Source organism: Chroicocephalus ridibundus, chromosome 2, assembly GCF_963924245.1.
Source record: "Chroicocephalus ridibundus chromosome 2, bChrRid1.1, whole genome shotgun sequence".
Classification (NCBI taxonomy): Eukaryota; Metazoa; Chordata; class Aves; order Charadriiformes; family Laridae; genus Chroicocephalus; species Chroicocephalus ridibundus.
Window position 1 is genome coordinate 20,922,843 of NC_086285.1, and position 21,801 is coordinate 20,944,643.

The 21,801-nt window shown below is 36.1% G+C and overlaps 1 protein-coding gene across 4 annotated transcripts in view; it reads right to left on the minus strand.

Annotated features, from left to right (window-relative positions):
• Window positions 1-21,801, minus strand: part of MLLT10 (MLLT10 histone lysine methyltransferase DOT1L cofactor) — a 148,178-nt gene that overhangs the window by 42,967 nt on the left and 83,410 nt on the right. The window lies entirely within an intron of this gene.

Genomic DNA, 21,801 nt, shown 5'->3' on the forward strand with positions numbered 1-21,801 from the left:
ACAAAGTACTCAGCTTTGCTGGTAGATCTGGTGGTATTTCGTTTATTCACCAACTAAAACTCCATCCGTGATCTAAGAATGCTTGACTAACATTTCTGCTAGAATAGCCAACAAGTAAATGACTAAACACGTTAACATTAGTCAGATTTGTATGTTAGCAATTTAAATAGGAAGAGTTCATACCCCTCTGTGAAGCCATCCATTACTTCCGTTCATCTACATGCAGGGTAAAGTTCATTATATAGGTTGGGGAAAAACCCTACTGACCAGAAGCCCAGGACAAGAAGTAGTACCTGTCTATGAAACTGTTAGGCTCCACGTGCATTAGATAAGTGAGCTGTCAGCTGGCCAAGGAATATCAAGCATGGTAGCACTGAACTGCAGTTAGAGGAAGAGTGCCACAGGGAGTAAACAGAAGTAGAATGAACATGGTTAGATCAAAAAAAGCAACAGAACTGAAATGCCAGTTAGAAGGCAAAGGGTGGAGCTAGTTTGTCACTCATACAAATAATGATTTGAAGAAGGCAGTGACAATAAGAAGATACGCAATGTCAAAACACCACTCGCCACCCAGCAATCCCTCTGAGCGCAGGCAGTCAAGGGAGACTAACATCATCCAAACCCACACATAATATGCAAACACTGATGCATCTTAAATTCTTTGCCCCTATTAACTGTCAAGAAAAATGGAAGAGAAAACCAGCCAGACCCAGTGGAGAAAGAAGATGTGAAAAACAGCTGAGGACACATTCCAACAACACTTTTTTTCCTGCCTAACTGAGGGTTAGTGACTTCTTGTCATTTTGTCCCCAGTTTCTTCATCATAGCGCAATTCCATTACTGCTCTACTTTTCTACTGACCTTAGCATCTTTTCACATTTAGCATACCTTCCTGGGTCATCTTCGCCTCCTTTTTTTTTGGTCACCATCCCAAAAATCTACCGTTATGGCATTATGAGCAGTTAAGATCCTTGAAGCGTTCACTTTGTTATGACCTTTCTCCAGTTATGTCTGCGTCATCTAACTAGACAGTAAATTCTAGGGATCCTGGCTCTAGATTTCTCCCGACACACCACCAAAATTAACAAGACTAACAAACAGCTTTGCTATTGAGTCTACTCTTAAATGTGATATAATTACAGCCACAAAAACTGAAATAAATTCCAGGTCCTCAAAAGATTTTTTTTAAATCTGCTTTCAAGCAGAGATTTCAAATTAAGAAAAAAGGATGAGATTTTTGACCCTTTGTATTTTGAATGCATTAAAATAACTGAGCATACAAAAATTATTGAAAAATATGAGATTCTCATGCAATTACCTGGCTCCAGGAATCATGAATTTCAAGGGTAAAAATAATGAAATATCACACCACTTATGATCAAATCGCATGAGTGCATCACCACAAATGTTATCACTCTCATAAAACGTCAATGATAATGAGTGGAGAAAACAAAATTTTTTGCTGAGAGTCAAGTAGTAAAAGTGAAAGATATTTTGCCAGAATGGTAAAACAAAACAAAACAAACAAAAAAAAATTTAAAGCTATTGTAGATTTTTTTTCTTAATTTTTCAAAATCTTACTTATTTAATAACTGCAGAGTTTCTGCTGCTTCTATTTTAATGATAAGGTTTATTCTTCCTCTTAAAATTAAAATTCTGGAACACAAGCATATAGTTGTAAAATCACGGGCATAAAACTACTCCAAAAGAAAGACAAACAATAAACTAGTTTGCCAGTGGAATGAGGAAAGCTATTATTTGTTGCTAGTAATGGTAGTTGTAGTAGTAGTATTAAAAACACTCACTATTTGTTGCTATTGCAAAATACAGGACAAATATGACCTATCTGCACACCATGTTTGGGCTAAGTATTTCCATTTAGCAATACCTTACTTAATATGTAAAGTACATGCACCTTCTGGAACTAGTCATGCAACCAAGATATCACTCCATGCAAGCACTCGAATAAGAACTGTATGCTGAACCCATAAATAAATCCTTAATTTTCACACCATTTCAAAAATACCTGTATAAAAACTATGTGCATATCATATTAGAAAGCCAAGAAAGTACTTATTTTAAATGTCTCAAACATATCAAGTTGTCCTTTTGGAGTTTGGGGAGAGACAAATCACTTTCTGGATCAGGACGGAATAATAGCAAAAGCCTGAACAAATCACTATAAACCACATTAAAGTTTAAAACAAACAAACCACCTTGAAGTCCTTACCATATTACTGAAAAGCGAAATAGCTACAGCATGTGATGAACAGCACTGTGTAATTTGCCAGAGGCATAAACAGCATGGTTAAATACAATCTTCAACATTTTAAACAGAACACAGTTCTTCAATCGCAGGTGGAAACGGACACTGTTCAGGTAAAGTCTGACTGTGCTTAAACTGCTAAAACAGCTACAGAACATGTTTTCAAGTTCTGACAGACAAAACGCATGTATAGCCTGCACTGCTGGGGTGAAAGGTTTCACAACAAGGCAAGTGCCAAAAAAAAGCATCACTGGACAACAAATAATTGCCTATTTAGCACAGAAGGGTAGTACTATAGAGCAGGGAACACATCAGATGATGCAGGTTGGAAAAATCTGTATTCTTTTTGCTGACAATCAGTGATGAAATAGATAATAGAGGAAATAAAAGAAATTCAAGAACAGTGAAAAACAAAATAGCCTCAAGTCAGAACTAGCTACACAGCAACATATACCAAGTGGCACGCAGAACAATTTTAGTGATTTTATTCAAAATCTCAAAAATAAGTAGTTCCATGAGCAGAAGAATTAACAAAACAGATTAAATTCTGGCTTTCAACAGTGTTGCATCTCACAGCTGACATCAATACACTAAGCTTTCCCACCACAATTTCTGTATGTAGCTACAAAATCCTCAATTCTTTTTATTTTCTAGTGCTACAGCCCCCTATGTTATTCAGCTCCCTTACACCCCCTCCCTATGCTAGTGATTGTCTAGTTCAGCAAGAGACAAAACCAGTCCGTGGTAACTTTTGTAGACATACACTGTCCATCCCTATTACAAGAACTTACATATTTTACACTCCTTTATCAAGTTTGCTTGAAATTGGACAACAGGTTCAAAGCTTACTGTCGGCCAAAATCAAGAGAGACAACATGTATACTGCTTCCTTATGAAGCCAGGAAAATGTTCTCCCTAGCATAAAGCTGTATTTTCTTTTTTAAGTCAGTAACTTGAAATTCTTGCAACAATTATGAAAAGAGAAGTTATTTGAGATATCTGTCATAGGTTGCAGATCCTAGCATTTTGCCAGAACTTAAGGAATAAGCAGAATCTGGTCAAAGAGGTTTTTTTAAAAATGTAAAATTGCAACTCCACATATGTTACACAGAACTACAGAACCTTTCTACTCGGGGGAGGACAGACAGACAGGACAGGGGGCCAGGGACAACAACCTTAAAGGGACTTGTAGTAGAATTCACAGAAATAAAAGGAAATTTTGAGCTATATAGAACAAGTACTTCTTTACAAAACCTGAAGCTATGTACACGTTTCCAGTACCTTCACCTCCTCTAGTGATTTCAAGAAGTCTCCCCTAAAGCTATGACAACTTTCTATACAGATCAAAACGAAATGGTGCCTTTGAATGAAGCAGTCCATTAATTAGTACCTAAACATGTAGAAAAATTGACTAAGTTTAGTTACACAAGAAAGAACATGGCCTATTCCAGCAGAATGTTAACAGTGGAAGAAACTTCCCAGTATTTGTTATTTTGTAACATGAACATAAGATAAAGTGAATCTAATGCTAAACACAAGCAAATAAAAACAGGTTATTGTGACACAGTTGCCTAAAAAGAGAAGAAAGTTGTGTTTGAAACTGCCAAGCCACCAACAATATTTCATTTCAATTCATCTGAGATAATGAAACTATAGCTTGGATGCTAGGGCCAACCTGTTCCCTTCATCAAGAAATTTGAAATCTAAGAATCAAGCTGTTTTGCTGCTGCTGAGCAGTGGTAGAGTTCACTTTGGGATAGGTTTCTATAAGATTCTGCAATAACAGTTCTAGAATGCGTGGAAATGATAGTTACTGATCTGCAGCCTGAAAACAAGCCTGCATTTCTGTCCCATTCAGTGACTGCAACCTCTGTGCCGATCAACAGTCAACGCCCTCCTTTTAAGAAGGGCATTCTGTGCCCTCTCCATGACAAGGCAGAAGTTAAAAAAGCTCCCAGACTCAAAGTACCCAAACAATACATACTGCTGGCAGTGGAGGGGAGGAAGGAAGATACAAAATACAGGTATAGGCGTTTTCAAATTGGAACAACTATTCTAGTTTCATACCTATTCACAGAAGACAGACTGCCTCAGTGATCTAAGAACAAGGTCATAACATCTGAAGTCTGCTATCAAACTGCATTAAAATTAACCCCAAATCCTTGACAGCTCAGCAAGCAACACACGTTTAGTCAATCTCTTCTTCCTGTCCCCATTTCTATGTTCATGATCCTGACTGTACAGCTATCTACAGTCACTCAGAAATTTATTTAACAATGGGGTGGGAGGTGAAGGATCAGAAATGATCCTGCTATAGTGAAGAATGTTATTTTATACTTGATCCCACATTCATTAATGACCACAGCAGTGTTACAGAACTCACTCTTCAATAAACTGTAACAGTAAGGAACATATATACCAGCTAACTAACATGAAACAACACATATGAGTTGCTTAAACCAAGCTCTGTCACTATACGGTCCTCAATTAGACTTTTATTTCAGCTTGAATTAATGCAAGCTGATGCAGGTCTTACACTACAGCCCTCCACTGCAGAAGGGCTCAAACCCATGTTTTCATAGCCCAGCCAAGGTGAATTTGCTCTCTGAGAGGTTTGAACACAACACAAGGAAACAGATGAATGACACACTGGACTAGTGTTACGGTTTAGGCTGGGCTGGCCACCAAATGAATGACAGATGCTCTCTATTAGCCCCTCTCCCTTCTCAGAAGAGGAAGGGAGAGAGACTTACAGGTTGGTAAAAAAACAACTAAAACAGCTTTAATGAAATATTAACAACAAAAATAAAAGACAATAATATTAATAAGAAAATAATAAAATATATACAAATATATACAAAACCAATATCAAGCTCCCAGGATGATGATCACATTGCCAGCAGGTGCTAGGACTCAGCAGACTGGACTCAGCAGCAGATGGGAACTGCATTCAGGAACACACGGATTGGGATCAAAGGCAGGAAAATGGACAGAGTCCTCCTCGGACGCCTGCCATTGAGGAAGAGAGGGCTGACCCCTTTGATCCCTCAGATTTACACTGAGCATGATGCAGATGGGATGGAACACCTGGTTGATCATTTTTGTCACCTGTCCTGTTCACTTCTCCCCGCATATAGAACCCCTATATGTTACACAGAATGATTCAGGTTGGAAGTGACCTTAAAGATCATCTAGTTCCAACCCCCTGCCATGGACAGGGACACCTCCCACTAGACCAGGCTGCTCAAAGCCTCATCCAGCCTGGCCTTGAACACTTCTAGGGATGGGGCATCCACAACTTCCCTGAGCAACCTGTTCCAGTGCCTCACCACCCTTATAGTGAAGAATTTCTTCCTGATATCCAATCTAAATCTACCTTCTTTCAGTTTGAAGCCATTGCCCCATGTCCTGTCATAACATTCCCTGATAAAGAGTCCTTCCCCATCTTTCCTTCAGGCCCCCTTTAGGTACTGGAAGGCTGCTATAAGGTCTCCTCGGAGCCTTCTCTTCTCCAGGCTGAACAACGCCAACTCTCAGCCTGTCCTCACAGCATAGGTGCTCCAGCCCTCGGATCATCTTTGTGGCCCTCCGCTGGACCCGTTCCAACAGGTCCACGTTCTTTCACTTCCAGCCTTCCAAGTTGGGGTTGGACTAGATGATCTTTAAGGTCCCTTCCAACCCAAACCATTCTACGATTCTATAACAAAGTTATCTGATTTTGGTTGTTATAGCAATAAATATAAGCAAGAGCCCCTCTGCATACCATTCCTTGGTATTAACTGTAAACATCAGGCATTATCGCTGCTAGAAGCAGACACTGTCTGAAAAATATGCCATTAATTTCAGAGAGTTAGAAGAGACTTAACTCAAAAGAAAAGAAATTGGTTCTCTTCTATCTCAAACCAGGACAACTAGGAACAGAGGGAGAACTATATCATTCTTCTAGCCCACTATATCCATCTCTAACAGTGATCAACAGCAGCTGCACAAGGAAAAGGCGAGCATGAAGTAATACTTCTCTCAAATATTCTCTCAGCCCCTAGAAATCCATAACTTATGAATTTTGAGCTTGAGGAATTATCTTTGTAATTATTAGCCTTAAATTTGCTTCCAACTCTACCCCAATGAATTTCTTCCAATCCTTTCTCAACAGTTGTAACTTTTCATACCACGTCCCATGCCAAAGTTAAACCTCAATTAAACCATGTGGTCTTTTTTTGGGGGGGTGGGAGTGGAAGACAGGGGCAACACAGGGAAAAACCTCCTTTCATTTGTTTCCTCCAGAAGATTTCCCACAATAAATCTTCGAGATGCTTTATAACTGTCTGTTTAAGGTTCACATATATAATTAATTCTGCTTTATGAAAGAAGACATGTTAAAAATGTCATGCTTATTCTAGTCAGACTCAACAAGTTTTGAAGTACTCTTTTAGAATAAGAGCAATAAGATAAAGAGCTCCATGATCACGTGACACATATGCTCAGAACTATATGAAAGACCCCTAGTTCAAGTGTGTCACAGCACAGAAAGATCTTTGCAAGAAGAAAAAGTTAGATATGGAAGAACAATTAATAAATAAAGATCTTAGCTTTTATTTAAACTTTCACTTTTGTCATGGCAAGGCAAGACATACAAGCCTAAGTTACTTTAATATGACATACTAAAACCAAAGAGGTTTTAGGATCACTAAACAAGTATTCCTGAGTAGGAACAAGACACTTGTGGTCTATGTTTCTTAATGATTTCCAGGGAGAACTTAATGTGTTTGCTTAAGGTCTCTGAAAACCTACCATAGCTTCAAACCATTCTGACAGTAATCTATCTCAGTGAGTGAAATGGTGAGTAACTGGAAGCACTACATTCCCCTTCACTGATAACTTCATATAGTCTTTTACAGGAGTTTCTACTTCAAAAGTTTCCTCTCTTTTGTATTTCAGTGATCTGAAGTTGGTGTCTTTGAAGGCATGCTTCAGGATGCTTTACTGAACCAGAATTTTCAAAAAGAGGACCATTAGAGAGGCTAACTAACAATGGCAATTCCATTGTGATTAGTTATTTCTGGTGGTGGAGAAACAGCTGTTGCCTGAACTGCTGAAAGACTACACATAGCTGTCATTAGCAACAACTAAAGCTTTAAAGTGGTATTCTAGAAATGAATGGACAGGTAGTTATACTTAAGATTGTAATATTTGATAACTGGACAATAAACTCCATTATTCAATTCTCTGAAAAAAATGGGCATAAAGGAACTATTTCAGGGTGACTTTGTAATTTGCCCTTCTCTCATTCTTCCTTTTTTACATTTATATGGTTTAGCTGAGCGCTACTGTCCTCATGCTTCAGTATAGGCAGATATCTTTTTATAAACACTGTAAAAGTCTGCCCAAGTTGGGCTAGATGCAAAAATTTTAGCTCATTCATGCTTAGTTTAGATTACCTTGTTAAAAAAAAAATTATCATATACATTAAATTTTGCCTGCACTGATGTGGAGGCCAAGGCTACAGAACTGAAAACTTTCTTTGGAAACATACTGTTTTCTGAAGTCTATCACAGTGCTAGGACTGGCACGATGGATGTCTCTTCTGTGCTACAACTCTCCTCACTGCAGCTCACAGATTAGCATAAAACAGAACAAGCAAATACACAAACCTAAAACAGGAACAGAGTAAGAAAAAAAGCAGACGGGAGACAGAACGAGCAAGAACAGAAGTAGCCACAGAAAGGCTACAACGAAACATCACAATTCAGAGCTAGCTCTAACATAAAATTACTACATTCAGGTCGTCACTCCCCATAGTCTTTTTTTAAAGTATGCACTAAAAGTCCCAACAGATGTGTATGCCTGGACCCCCTCCTTCTGCTTTCCAGTGGTAGGCCCATAAAAATGATGCAGAAGAGATGAGACTTCAAGGTCAAGTCAAAAAAGTTTGTAAGGTCCAGAGTAAAACTGATAAGGACAAAGCACAAAGTTATCACACAGCAAACAGCAGTGAAAACTTTACAACTCTCAACTGCAATTTTTCAGGGTTTTTTAAATAAGTTTTTAAAAGAGCATGAAAAATATAAAAAACTGACCATAAAAATGAGAAACATGGTGCTGAGTTACTAAATTGCTGGCAAAACTGCAGTGTGACACTTCTGCCTGGAAGTGTCTTGACTCCTTTCTATTAAGATAGGTATCTTTACAGAAACATACAGTTTGCATGATTATGTTTTCTTTTTCAATTGTCCCTTTCAAATGTGTTCAAGTCCTTAGCTATCATCTTTCCTCCGTTACACTTTGTCAGCACCAAATTCAACTAACAGGCCTTTATACTAGCATAACTACCGAATGAACTTCTCTGATACAAACTTTTATTTGTCTCCACTCAAACCAAAACTCCCGGTTTTTTTTCTTTTTGGTACTTTTTTGCTGATATGAAGCAAACTTAAACTCAGTCCAATGAAAAAACAAGCTCCTGATACGCTGTCTCCATCAAAACTCTTACAGACAATGACTCTTACAGTCCTCAGCATCATCTGACTCATAATCTGAATGTGCTGTTGGAGTAAACTATATTTCTATATTTAAATATTTATCTGAAGTTTGAATACTTTCTTTTTGTCCTATACACACATGGCAAGACCTTTCCTTGCTGTTCATATTATTAAAATTTCTACCTACCCTCATTGATTCACCTACATATATACACTTCTGCCAAACCAAGAGTATGCAAAAAAAAAAAACCAACCCTGCAAGATGGGGGGAGAAACCAACCAACTTTAAAATCTTACTTATAGAAACATGGGAAGGTAGATAAAACACACACCACACCCAAAAAAAAAAAAAAAAGGCGCAGATTAGGTAATAAATCCTGTCCAAACACTGTTCTAAAACAAACACGTAGGTAACATAATGCTGCCCAACAATAATAAGTCATACAAAGCATTATTACTGCTTGACAAGAAAACATACAACATTAAGTAACGACTTTCCTCTATGCCCTTCCAACTTCTATACTGGAGTTAGGAAGACACAATCAGGTTTTTTTAGAAGTGCAATCTGGAAAGAAGTCATCACAAATGGCATTCCATCAATTTCTATTCTGCACTGTGTTGTGAACCTGTACCTCTTCAACATTAAACAGCAGAAAGGCTCTGCTTATAAAACAGCAGAAACTCACCACGTCCAAATTGAGCACACTTTGTCAGATACCCTTCAGATGTTTTATTTTTGTTCAGAAAAATGGTGAGCTTGCTTTCCTTCATCTCAAAGCTGGTTCAGAGCACTGTATACCTGGGAGAGTGAGAGGGAAACCCTATATCAAAAGGAAAAAACTAAACCTATTTTACTAAAGCAAAGCAAATCTAGAGAGATTTCAATATTTCTCACCACATGTAGACTACAAAATAGAAATTTAAATAATAAAAAAATCTAATATTACATTAAGAGACCCACCACTACAGACATCTGCCTAACAGATGTAATTCGTGGTTCCGACAGTGTGAAAAGCAAAAGTCCTATAAAACCTTAATGATTGCTAGCTTAAAATGCAAAGAACTTCACCACGCAAAGTTTAAGCATTTAAGTTATTTTGCATACGCTGATCAATACAATTTGCAATGCATACAGCACTACTCTTCCAACATACATGTACAGCAGTAAGAAAATCATTCTATTTGTCTGACACCAATGGACTAAAAATTCCAATTTTTATTAACAGATCGCCTGACATCAATTAAGTGTAACACTGAGAAATAAATTTGATCATCTTCAAAACTAGCCTCATGAGAAGGTTTTAACTATAAATATTCCTTCCTAAATCTTTCAGTAACTTGTGAATATAGCTATGACTGTTTCCTACAAATGAAAAAAAGAAAGTCTTGTAAAAAGTAATTAAAGTTCTAATTTAATAAGATATATTTCATTTTCACTGGCTACAAGTGAATACAGAACTAGGTATACAAAGCCAACACTGAATACTAAAGGGAAACAGCAATTAGATACATTAAAGATTCAATATTGCTCCCGCTGAAATTGATAGTACCGTTAGCAGTGACAAATGGGCAGCCTTGGGCTGTCAGAACAAAGAGTGGACAAAACAAGGCTACCTTCACATGCATTACTTGTAGTAATTTAAGTAGTCGGGAAGGCAAGTGGAAGAATGCCTGAGGTAGACACCACTATAACACACCTATGAATGGAGCACAGAAGAACAACTAGAAACACTATTCACAAAATTAAAGAAAAGAATCTCAGAACTGGAATAAAACTGTTATCATTTTACTGTGCACATACAAAAAGATCATAAAAAGAGAACTGTGGAACTATTGACCTATCAGGCTCCTGCAGACAATCTACAAAGTTTTCACTCAAGTACTGAACAATTGACTCACTGCAGACCTGTATTTCACTCAATCCATAGAATATGCAGACCTTCAATCAGGCTTTTCGACAAAAGGCTACCCTTTGTGATAAATGAACCTCTGAAAAAGATTCTAATATAACTTACCATTATGTATGGTATTCATCAACTTCGAGAAAGCTTTTGAGTTAGGAGAAAAAGGGCTTCATGTTAAGATCATGTTTAACAGACGCACAAAAGAATATATGTATAGACAGGAATTTCAGCGAACAATAATATACCTGAATACATCTTTCTTGTATTAGAGCTCTGATCATTTACAGTAGCTCAAATTGTAAAATGGATTTATTTCTATCCTCTATAATTTTTTACTTATATTTCTTTTCTCAGTGTTTGTTGGCTTTTAAATGTCAAGTGTAAGAACATTCCAGCACATGCCAATTAGCTGCATTCTAAAGCTACTATTACAAATAAGAAGTCAAATAATTTCCAGCAACTATCAGTCTTCACAACAAAAGACTGATTTTAATTTCATTGTCCACATCAAATTTAGAACCTTAAACTGAAGCTGCCTTGCTAATTTTAATCATGACGCATCTTTTTTGCTGCACTGATAGACTGAGACTAACTCATGCAAACAAGAAGTTTAACAGAAAACAGTTGTGTCTCGTGGATTTTAGGGAGCTCAGTTGAAGAACAACTCAAATGCGTAGAGAGAAAGAACGTCCAAGTAGTGGTACACCAAAGGAGATGTTCACCTGAACTTCTTTTTCTTTAAGTGTTGGGGTTTTTAGGGAATATTGATCTCTGACCATGAAGTGCCAGAATACACCCACATCCTCTGCTGGGTAGCTGGAAGTCCCTGTAACTCAGCCTCCACAGCAACACAACACTTTTATGCCCAGTTGCTGAGTGATGGCACTCACGCAGATGGCCCACCTCTTCAACTTATGCCACCACTCTACTCAACCTTAGGATAACGTAGTCATGAGACTACAAAATGATTTTAGTTTCCATTTAGTAGTTCACTCTTTCACACTACTAATGAACAAAGCCCTCAGCTTACGAGTCTGGTTTGACAAGACAATCAGATGAATGATTTTGCAGGCAAGAGTGTAGTGAGCACCTCTGCCACATTTCCATGGGTAATTTTTCTACCTGCATCAGCCTCTGAGGTCTAATTGTAATAACTGTTCATGTTCCAACAGGGTGACTGTCTTTTATGCTTTATTTTTCTCTTTTTTATTCTTCCCACAATTGGCAATTAATAAACACTGATGTGAGCCATTTTTAACTGCCAGGCTCTTCTGAACATCAGGATTCAAAAAAAATGAATTAATAATAAAGACAATTTAAACTTTAGTCATTGATACTAGAACGTTACAAAACTAATTTAGAAGTCATTAAAAAAAAAAAATCCTTGCTTTTTACCTACTGCCTGAACATGAATAATTGATGAAAGTTACTTCCATGGAAAAAACTTTTAAAATTTAGAATATTTTAATTTTTTAAAAAATTTACTTATAAAAACATCAAGTCTGTAATGTAAAAAAAAAAAAAACTAATGTTTTTTTAAATTTTGTGGTAGAGAAAAAAACCTCACAATATACAAAATCCTGGATGATTCTTGATAGAAGTGGATTAATCTGATAAAAATGAAACTGATAATTTTAATTAACCTTCTCAGTAGTTTTCAGAGAACCAACAACAATGTACAAAAATACACTTATAATCAAAAGTATTACTTTACAAGGCAGGAAAAAAAAAAATCACTGAAACACACAGAGTTAGTATGTCTGGGATCATATACGTTACACTATTGGGACAAATTCTGCCTCAGGTGCAGAGAACATGATGCAACTGCGGTCTGACACCCTTAAGAGCAGAATCATTTTACCCACACGTACTCTTCACAGCCTTTATTTGATTATAATTATATCAGTTCGTTCCACTTATGCTAAATTTTTGTGCACAAGAAATAGCAGCCATTTTGATCCACCACTGCTTTCGATATTAAGGAAAGCCCCTTTCAAATTTAAGGAACCGTTGGGTAGGTTTTTTCAGAGGGCTTGGGGTGATACTGGTTTTTTTAAACAAGCTCAGCCCCAGATTGCCTGAATTTTCGCTTTTGTTTCTTTAAAACTGTACCACACAGGAGCTACCATTAACCCAAACCATCACATGCGCTGTATGACAATATAATAGACAAATGAAGAAGAGATGCAGTTAAAGAGCTGACAAAACAATTCAGTAGACCTAGTCAGCAACATGGGATTAAAACAAGTAGTTAGCTGGCAACTCAAGAACATACATGAAAACAAACAGAGAAACAAATTTCAGTAGAACACCTTCCAACTGCAGCTACTGGATGTGGAAAAAAGCCTTTTTAACATTCATGGTATACACAGTCCTTAAGAGAACAGTGCCAATTCCAGGACACATGAATTAATTTTTAATAGTCTGCTACTGTGCTTATCAGAATTAACTTTTCACAATAAGCATATGCTACTATAAAATAATTATATGAGAAAAGGATTTGCACTTTGAAAGTCTCTTTTTTTGGAATTCTTAAGATTCCCGATAGGAAGTAAAGAGACTGTCACACAATGATCAAAAGAGACAAATATAGTGTTATGAATTATCAGAAAGGAACAGAGAACAAAACAAAAAGCAAAGTTATGCCACTTTAAAAATTCACGTTGCACCTATATTTCAAATATTACCTATGCTTCCAAAAAGACTATAGTAGCACTAAAAAAGATCTGGAATGCGTAAGAAAGATAGAGTATGAATGACAAGAAGGTATTAAGATATCCAGGTCTAAAAAAAGATAACGGGGTAAATGACAGAAATGTCTCAATTATGAATACTGTAAAGATGCTGAATATTTTTAATGACTATTCACTGGTTTTAGGGGAAGGTCAAAACATGATCAGCAACAGCTGTGAACAAAGTACAACCTTTTACAATGCATAAGATACAAAACTCACTTCTCACATTTCAGATATTTACAGCATAAATTGGTTCAAAAATTATTAGACAAATTCATGGAAGTGACCGATTCATGGAAGAGATCAATAGCTACAGATATCCAACCTTGGGATGAGATGCAAGCAAGAAAACGTCCTGTTTAACCCAATTCCTTTGAAACAAACTGTTCTAACACAGACCTCATCCGGTTACATGATGAAGGGCCAACAGTAGATCAGCTCTCCTTGTGACTGATGGAGCTAACTCAAGACTCCCCTCAAGCCTCAACACAGAACAGAAGGAGAACTGTTCCCCTTACCACTATTCCCTTCCACACCCCATAAATTAGCAGAAGGCAGATGAAAAAAGGTGTTTTATTCTGGAAGGAAAAAAGAGCTACTGTCTGGGTTCCTGGTATAACTGCCTCTATTGGCAGCTACCTCTTTCCTGACTTTTCCTGCGCTGAAGTACCCTCCCAGCCACCCAGTTTTCTCCTACAACGTACAGCTAAGCCATTGAACTCCAACGTGCTAAGGTGTCAAGAAAGGTTAGCGATGGTGAGCAGTAATCACATATGCCAAAAAACTATACATTGTAATAGCTGGAAATCACATTCATTGTTTTCCTTTATTTTCCATCTCTGCTGCCTTATGCGCTTTCAGTCTTGCCTGAATCCTTTCTCTCTTCATCTAATCCTTATGGTAGCTGCTATTGCTTGCTTTAAAACCTTACCAATTAGTTTTCCTTAAAATCAATGCTGCTCAGGAAGACTTTGTTATTTCCAGCTCATTTATTTCAATTAGATTCAAAATATCTCAGAATTGATTACGTATTAATACCTACATCCAAGTCACCATGCTTTTACTGTTCATTACCTGTTTTTAAGCTAATTGGTTATGCGCACAAAACCCAGAGTTGAATTATAAGCTTACCAGTACTCCCACAGCAGAAAAGAGGCCTAGTGACTTTGGCCCCTGAAAGGATGCTATTTGCTGTAACCAACCATTAATCCTTCAGATGAGGAATTAGTCCATGACTGTTATCACACTTTTTAAAAAAAATAAATAATCTGCATTTGAGAATCTTACATGAAAGCCAACTATATTAATGGCTCATGAGTTGCTTTTTCATTTGTTTGGGGGAATGTGGGAATGGGGGTTTGGGGTTGTTGTTTTTTTGGGTTTTTTTAATTTACTTGGAACCTCTAGTCATTCTTATCAGGAAATCCTTCTCATTAATGTTCTAAACAAATAAACGATGGGAAATAGATTCAAAACCAAGCCAAGTACTAAGGATCTGATAGGATTACTCATGCATAAACTCCAGACGCATGTTTGTATTCTTCAGCTCTGTTTACAGCTTCCATGAATCTCTTCTCAACTCAAGTTTCTAGAGCTACACTGGTCCAAAGCCACCACAAAAGCCTTAAGAAGAATTATTTTGCTAAGTATTTTGACAGCACACTTTGCGCGTATGGCATACCTATATACCCAACTGCTACAAAACTTTTTCAGTTATGCTGAAAGACAGGTTTATTTGAGTAATCTTCTGGAAATATGGTGTTAGCTTATCTGTGACAACTTTTTGCATTTTATTTATGCTGAGGAGATTTGTTAAAATGAGGTCATATCCAGGTGGATCAACACAAAGATCTTGAAGGGTTTAAGCAACTAGCATGGGTAACCTTTGTAGTATCAGGAACTGCCGCACAGTGAAAAGGCACTGGGATGTATTGTCATTTAGGGAAGCGAAGACACATCTTTGCATCCAGACAGACACTGTTTCCCTTTTTTAAAGTGTTCTTAAATACAAAAGCTATTGAAATCTTCAATTGTGTCTGTAAAGCTACCCCAATTGGTTCCTGTCAATTTAAGTAGAGGTAGGTGTTTGGATTGTCATCAACCACAGCAAATGGAGCTACCTGTGGACTGCCTGACTTCAAACACTTTGCTACAAAACAAGAATTGCTGTGGGGCACGTGCCCCAGTGTCATACCAAGTGACACCACACCACAGGCTACCCGGAGCTTCAGAAAGCCACTGATCTTAGTCCTATCACCTCCGTGCAACCTGTTTAAGAAAGTAAAATAAATTACTGGAGTAAAAAGAAAGCATAGAGAAATGTGGAGTTGATAATCAGACGCTTGGTCTGATTATATTTAAAAAGAGTTTAAAAAGACTCTGTTTAAAAAGAGCATAGTATAGAGACAGTATAGTTCCTATACCTCAACACAGGAATATGTCCACTATAAGTCTTGATGGATTTGTCCCCGAGCAACAGCTTTCAGTTAAAAGATCAATTATTTTAAGGTAACTAATCTTCCTTATACCACTACATTGTGTTAGTATTTCTACTTAAATGTCTTGTTTCCTTTTTAAAACTTTACAGGGAAATCTCAGAAATTATTACGATAATCAACAGCAGCTCTAGACATCAGACCTTCTTCTTATATAGAAGTTAGTCACCTTAATCATAACCCTCAAACAACTTTCAGTTTAACTTCTGATACTGCAGCTCTTCACATCAAATAAATGGAAAATTTAAATGCAAAGTACATTTCCTTCTGATTTTAAAAACCTGACTGTAGTGCTATCACCTCTGACTGACAACAACTACAACAAAAAAAGAATTTTACCATATAAATTGGACAAGTCTTCAGAGTGACAAAAATGCTGCAAATACTATCAACACATACACATCACATTTTTCAGCTATATTTGAATTATGAAAGACTTGAAAGTCTGTAAGATCTGAAAAGTACAATTTTCAAGGAGGGGTAAAAAAACCCTTCTGCTCCTTTTATAGTAAAGTTTCTTTGCCCTCACCCCACACACACTTTTTTTTATGTTCCCATGTCACCTTTAACAGATTTTATGGAGTTAAAAGACTGATTGCTATCTTGCATTTGACTTACAAGGAATGCCGTACTCTAGTAAATTGACTCCAGATGCTGAAAAATGTTCACACTCAAAAAGATGTATATTTTAATTTAAAAATATATATATACAAAGTGATATCAAATGAAGGGGGGGGGGTAAGTCTAATTTTTAAAGGAGATCCTGTGAGCTAAACAGTTGCAAGTAAGCAAACAACACCTGTATCTCACTTCAGTTTCCATGCAGCGATAGAATTTCATTTAAGGAATATTTCCTTGATCTTCAGAAAAGGGATACACCTCTAAAGCAAATACCAAGTTCTGCAACAAAGACATACGATAGGATAGAAATCTTAATTGCTTCAGAGCGCCTCCTTGTTCCCCTGTTCTAGTTTAAATTCTAATTTTTAGTTTTATAAAAAGAGCTAAAGAACTAACATAATCCAAGCACAAAACTGGAAGTTTCAATACATTTTCTCTTTATGCCTTTTTTTTTTAAATTAAATACAATAGAGATAATACCACATACTTTTAGTCCATATATCTGCATAATCAACTCCTGGAAAAGCAGGCAGTTCATTTTGTTCACTATGCAGGGAACAGTAATAGCAAAGCTGTCAGCTAGACCTCATCGATACAGTCTCAGTTACCTAGGCCTAAAATAAGTGAGTTTTTATTAGGAATTCAAACCTAACACCAAATATATACAAGGCACTTCATAAGCTTATAGGTCTAACATAATCTCAAAGCAAACAGTTTACAAAAAGCTCATAGACTTCTTTGAACACCTTCCCTCACCAAACATGAAAGATTTATAGCTACATTTGAAAAGTAGTAAGTACAGTAACTTAAGTAGCCTTTAAGCTCCCCCAGTCCATTTTCTTCTCTGCCAATATAGATACAACTATCAAAAAGCCAACATATTCATACAGGTATTAATTATGTTTCCAAAAGACCATATTTAGATGCCTATTCTGCAAATAACTCTGTATGGGCAAAAATCTAGACCTAAAGAATTTATTTTATTCATTACTAAATTCATATTTGGGTACAAGATTTGCAAAGCTTGAACAAAAACAAGATTTCAAACAGTTTATAAATAATCACATTTTTTCACTCAGCTGTCTAAAAGTATTACGTCTTTCTCTTGAAATTAATAACTACCAAAATCTTCTTTACGTTATTTTTAAATAAAAGACCTAAAAGGAACTCAGGAAAATCTGAGATGTATTACAAGTTCATAATTTAAACTTATTATTTTCTGTTGACTATCAGTGCATAATAAATAAATAAATTATGATATATTTTGAAATATTATGATATATTTAGAAAGTAATGCCCAGAGTCACATCACAATTTGTTAATCTACTTTCAAGTATATCATCTTCAAAATTTCTACTTTAACTTGACACTTACATTCTCATACAACAATTAACTAGTGAGGTAAAATCTCATTTCCACAGCTGCCAAGATCTTTGATATAAGCAGGCCTAAACAGCTCGACATGCAAGCTATACCCTCATTATTAGAACTTACCTTCCCTTCCCTGGGACATTTTTCCACTTCAAGAACACCCTCACATCTGTTTTCACTCAAGAGAAAAAAAAAGAATCTACAATTTTTTGAGAAAGGAAAACTTTCTTTTGTTTTGAATCAAGTTTTTTTTTTTTCAATGCAATGCTTCAAGAGTCTCTAGTCTTGTGACATTCACAGGTGAGTTGATTTGTATCTAATGCACAAACCACTGCTTCCATGGAAAGTCAGGCAGCCTTGAGACTTCAAAGGTGGAAAGGCTGAACATTTCTTGTTTTCAGCAGCTCATCTAATTAAGCACTATAGGTCTGTACTTTTCTGTCAACTTTAAAATACAAAAACGAAACACAGAAAATGGCGCGATTACCAGTATGAAGTATGCAATTATGAATGAAAAAAATTCTTGACCAGGAATATTAATTCTTCCTTTATAACTATTATGATCACGCTTTTAGCCATTTTTGTAAACAGAAATATTCTCAAATCAAAGATACTTCATTCTAACAAAGAGTTTAAGACTCTCTGAAAAGGCTATTTTTTTAAAATCTTGATAATTGTATGCGTCTTCTTAACTTTCATATATTCGTATTTTGGGATGAAAGTAATATCAGAATTAAATATAGTATTCTGCTGCCTGCAATATCTGTGGAGCAATTTCAAGTGATAAAACTTTTCCATCCTTTCTTGAAATAAGTACCACAGGGATGACAATAGTCTTTTTGTCCTAAAGCATCTCAATATGAGATAATGTTCAGCTCTCCATCATCATTCAGATGTTTTTCATAATTGTTTTCAAAATACATCTCTGTTACAAGGTTCATTGTTCAGTAGTTTTTGTACAAAACTTTCTTAATCACAGAATTATTATTCATTACACCTGAGTATATTTCTTACAACATATGTTTTTGGAAATCACCGTGAACCACCAGAGCAAGCAGTAATGATTTCTTAATTTCTTCCCAATCTTTGATAAAAGCATAGAACATACCATGTTAGGAATAATTTCTGCATGTTGGGAATAAAAAACTGCCTGACAATTTCCTACTAACTACTGTATTTTGAAATGCATTATTTGCTCAGTTACAGTCTATTTCACATGCCAAACTGATGTAAGGATAATACAGCACAGAATTAGGTTCTAGATTTAGCTAGTAAGTCAAAGACTACAGAGGAGTTTAAACATATCATCATAAAGATTTAATATACGCTCTGAGGGACTTGGTATCTCAATGAGAAAGATTTCAAGTTACTCATCTACTTTGAAGCTCAGAGTTCTCTTACATCACCAGTATGACAATGAGCCTAACAGTAAGATACCTCCTTGCACAGAAGTGTTAACACTTAGCAGAGGTTTCATCACTTCTTGAATCAGATGAGAAAAGAGAATAAAATACACAGACTAAGCTGAAGCACTTAGTAAACTCTTGTATAAAGCTGAAATTTGACTGCATAAGACATAAGATCAACCTAGAGGAACCTGTGCCAAAAAACATTACCTGTTTCTAAATCAGAGTTTGAAATATTGCTGTATTAAAGTACAATACTGGGTTTGGATACGTACTTTCTTCCAAAAACTGTCTAGTATTACCAACCAGAGCATACTGAAGACTGGTCAAGGGTAGACCATATATGATGTAGAGATAATGTAGGAAGACAAATTATAAGATTGCCTCAATTGTGACAAAGGAATTTCAGAAGATGGGCACAGGTGGTGCTGAAAGAACAGGCTAACTATTTCAAGGCCCAATTTGGAATTTAACCTTCTCCAGTCTTCTTAGGAAAAAAAAAATATAAAAGAATTGCTTTATAAGCTCTTGTAGGGTTTACAGTACTCCTACGGGCATAAAATCAATTATGCAAAAATTAAAATATTGAAGCAAATGATCTCCTGATCCCCACAGGAACTAAAGTTGATATTATACGATTTGTTGTTTACTTGAAATCAAGGATGGAATTGAGAAAGACAGAGAAGCATCTCTGTACACTTGAAGCATTGTAATTCTTCCAGCAGAAGGTATCCACATAGAACTTGAAGATAACTGTGCAAGAACTTTATCTACCATAAAACAGAAATTTCAGTTTACTTCTGACACTTGATTGCTCTTCATTTTACCTTGCTGCATTATTCCACAAAAGTCAAAAGGTACTGTATGTCACACAAAATGCTTTTTTCCCCTCTATTGGTGTGGGACACGAGTTCTTAAAAAGTTCTTCACACACTGGAGTGTACTCCAAAGAAAGAGAAGCCAGAGCCTGCACAAACTGCTTGACAGAAAAATACAGAATGTATGACAGTTATTTATCATAACTGTATTTTTTTTTCTTCTCCCCACCACCTTATTAGTTTCTGCACATATGTGCGAGTATGGTAAAAGAAACATTTGATCTTGGAATCCACCACCAGCAGAGGTAAGCACTGGGACAAGATGCTACTCATCTCTTTCATTCCCTGGATGAAGGTTTTCTCTTCTTTAATCACCATTGTTGTGAAAAGAAAAAAATAAAAATCTTCAGCAGAAGGGATCACTGCTTTACAATACTTCAGACTAGAAATCTTTAAGTATTATTGCCTAGAAGGATGCTAAGAATTAACTTAATCCTGAGAATACAAATAGTGTGACTTTAAAAAAGTTAAACAGCTCCATAAATTGTAGACTTCAGATGAAACCCTCCCCTATTAAAAAAATTTGGATCCTGAAATCACTCCAAAGACCAGTGGGATTTTGGGGGAACCGGTATCAGCTTTATATCACTCCTGCTGACAACTGACTTATGTCTTCTTAAACAACAAACTTACAGTGCCTGTGAATTTCCAGCAGAAAGGTAAGTATGGTTTGTAAATAAGCTGTTATTGGCTAAGAAGCTTTTTTTTTCCCCCAATAGGAACAGATATAGTAGAAAAATGTTAATGTGAAAGAAAAAGTCCTTATCACCCTACCAACTACATTTTATTTCTTTTTTTAAAATTAATTTTCATTCCTTTGAGTACATTGGTAAAGTAGCGCATACAATGTTTCCTATCATAATATAAATACATTTCAGTAAAAATTATAAAGAGCATTAAGATTGAACATTCAAGTGCCCAAAATTTTGATAGCATCAGATCAGTTGCTTGCCAACTGTAATACAACCTGAGTGTACGTATTGTAACAGCTTTTAATACGTGGCCTCGTAGTACTCATGCTACATCTCTGTTCTTATTAAGCAGGAAAACAGAAGTTCTGTGGACTGGAAAAAAGTTTGGAGAGGACACATATTTTCACAAAATGTGCTGGATGTACTTGCTCTGAATAAAAGTTTTATGGACGACATTTAATTTATAAATAGCACATAATGAATCAGCATCACCCCTTAAAAGGTATTTCATATTTAATTAGAACATTAACTGTGAACAGGATTATCACACGTCTGTGAAGTAATGATTTTCACAATTTTTATGGATCTCAACAAGTACACTTCAGAAAGTGGAGAAAGAATGGTAGCTTAAGATAGCTGCAGTTAAGAAGGTTATTTTAAAAAAAAGAAAAAAGAAAAAAGAGGAGGAGATTCTTGAAAAAGTGCCTCGAAAGCTTTTGTTTAATATGGTCTAACTTATTCCCAATTCTGTTTCTTTGAAGTAATGAGGCAATTCCAAGTAAGAGTCAGTAAAAACTTTTTTGGCTTGACTTCCCCTGTATTTTCTCTCACTACATTTACATGCACAAAATCTTATCTGGGGGGTTGGGTCAAATCGTTTAGATTCACATGTCATATTTTGTTACTGGATAACATAGAGACATTTCAAAGAGAAACATCAGCATATCATACCTG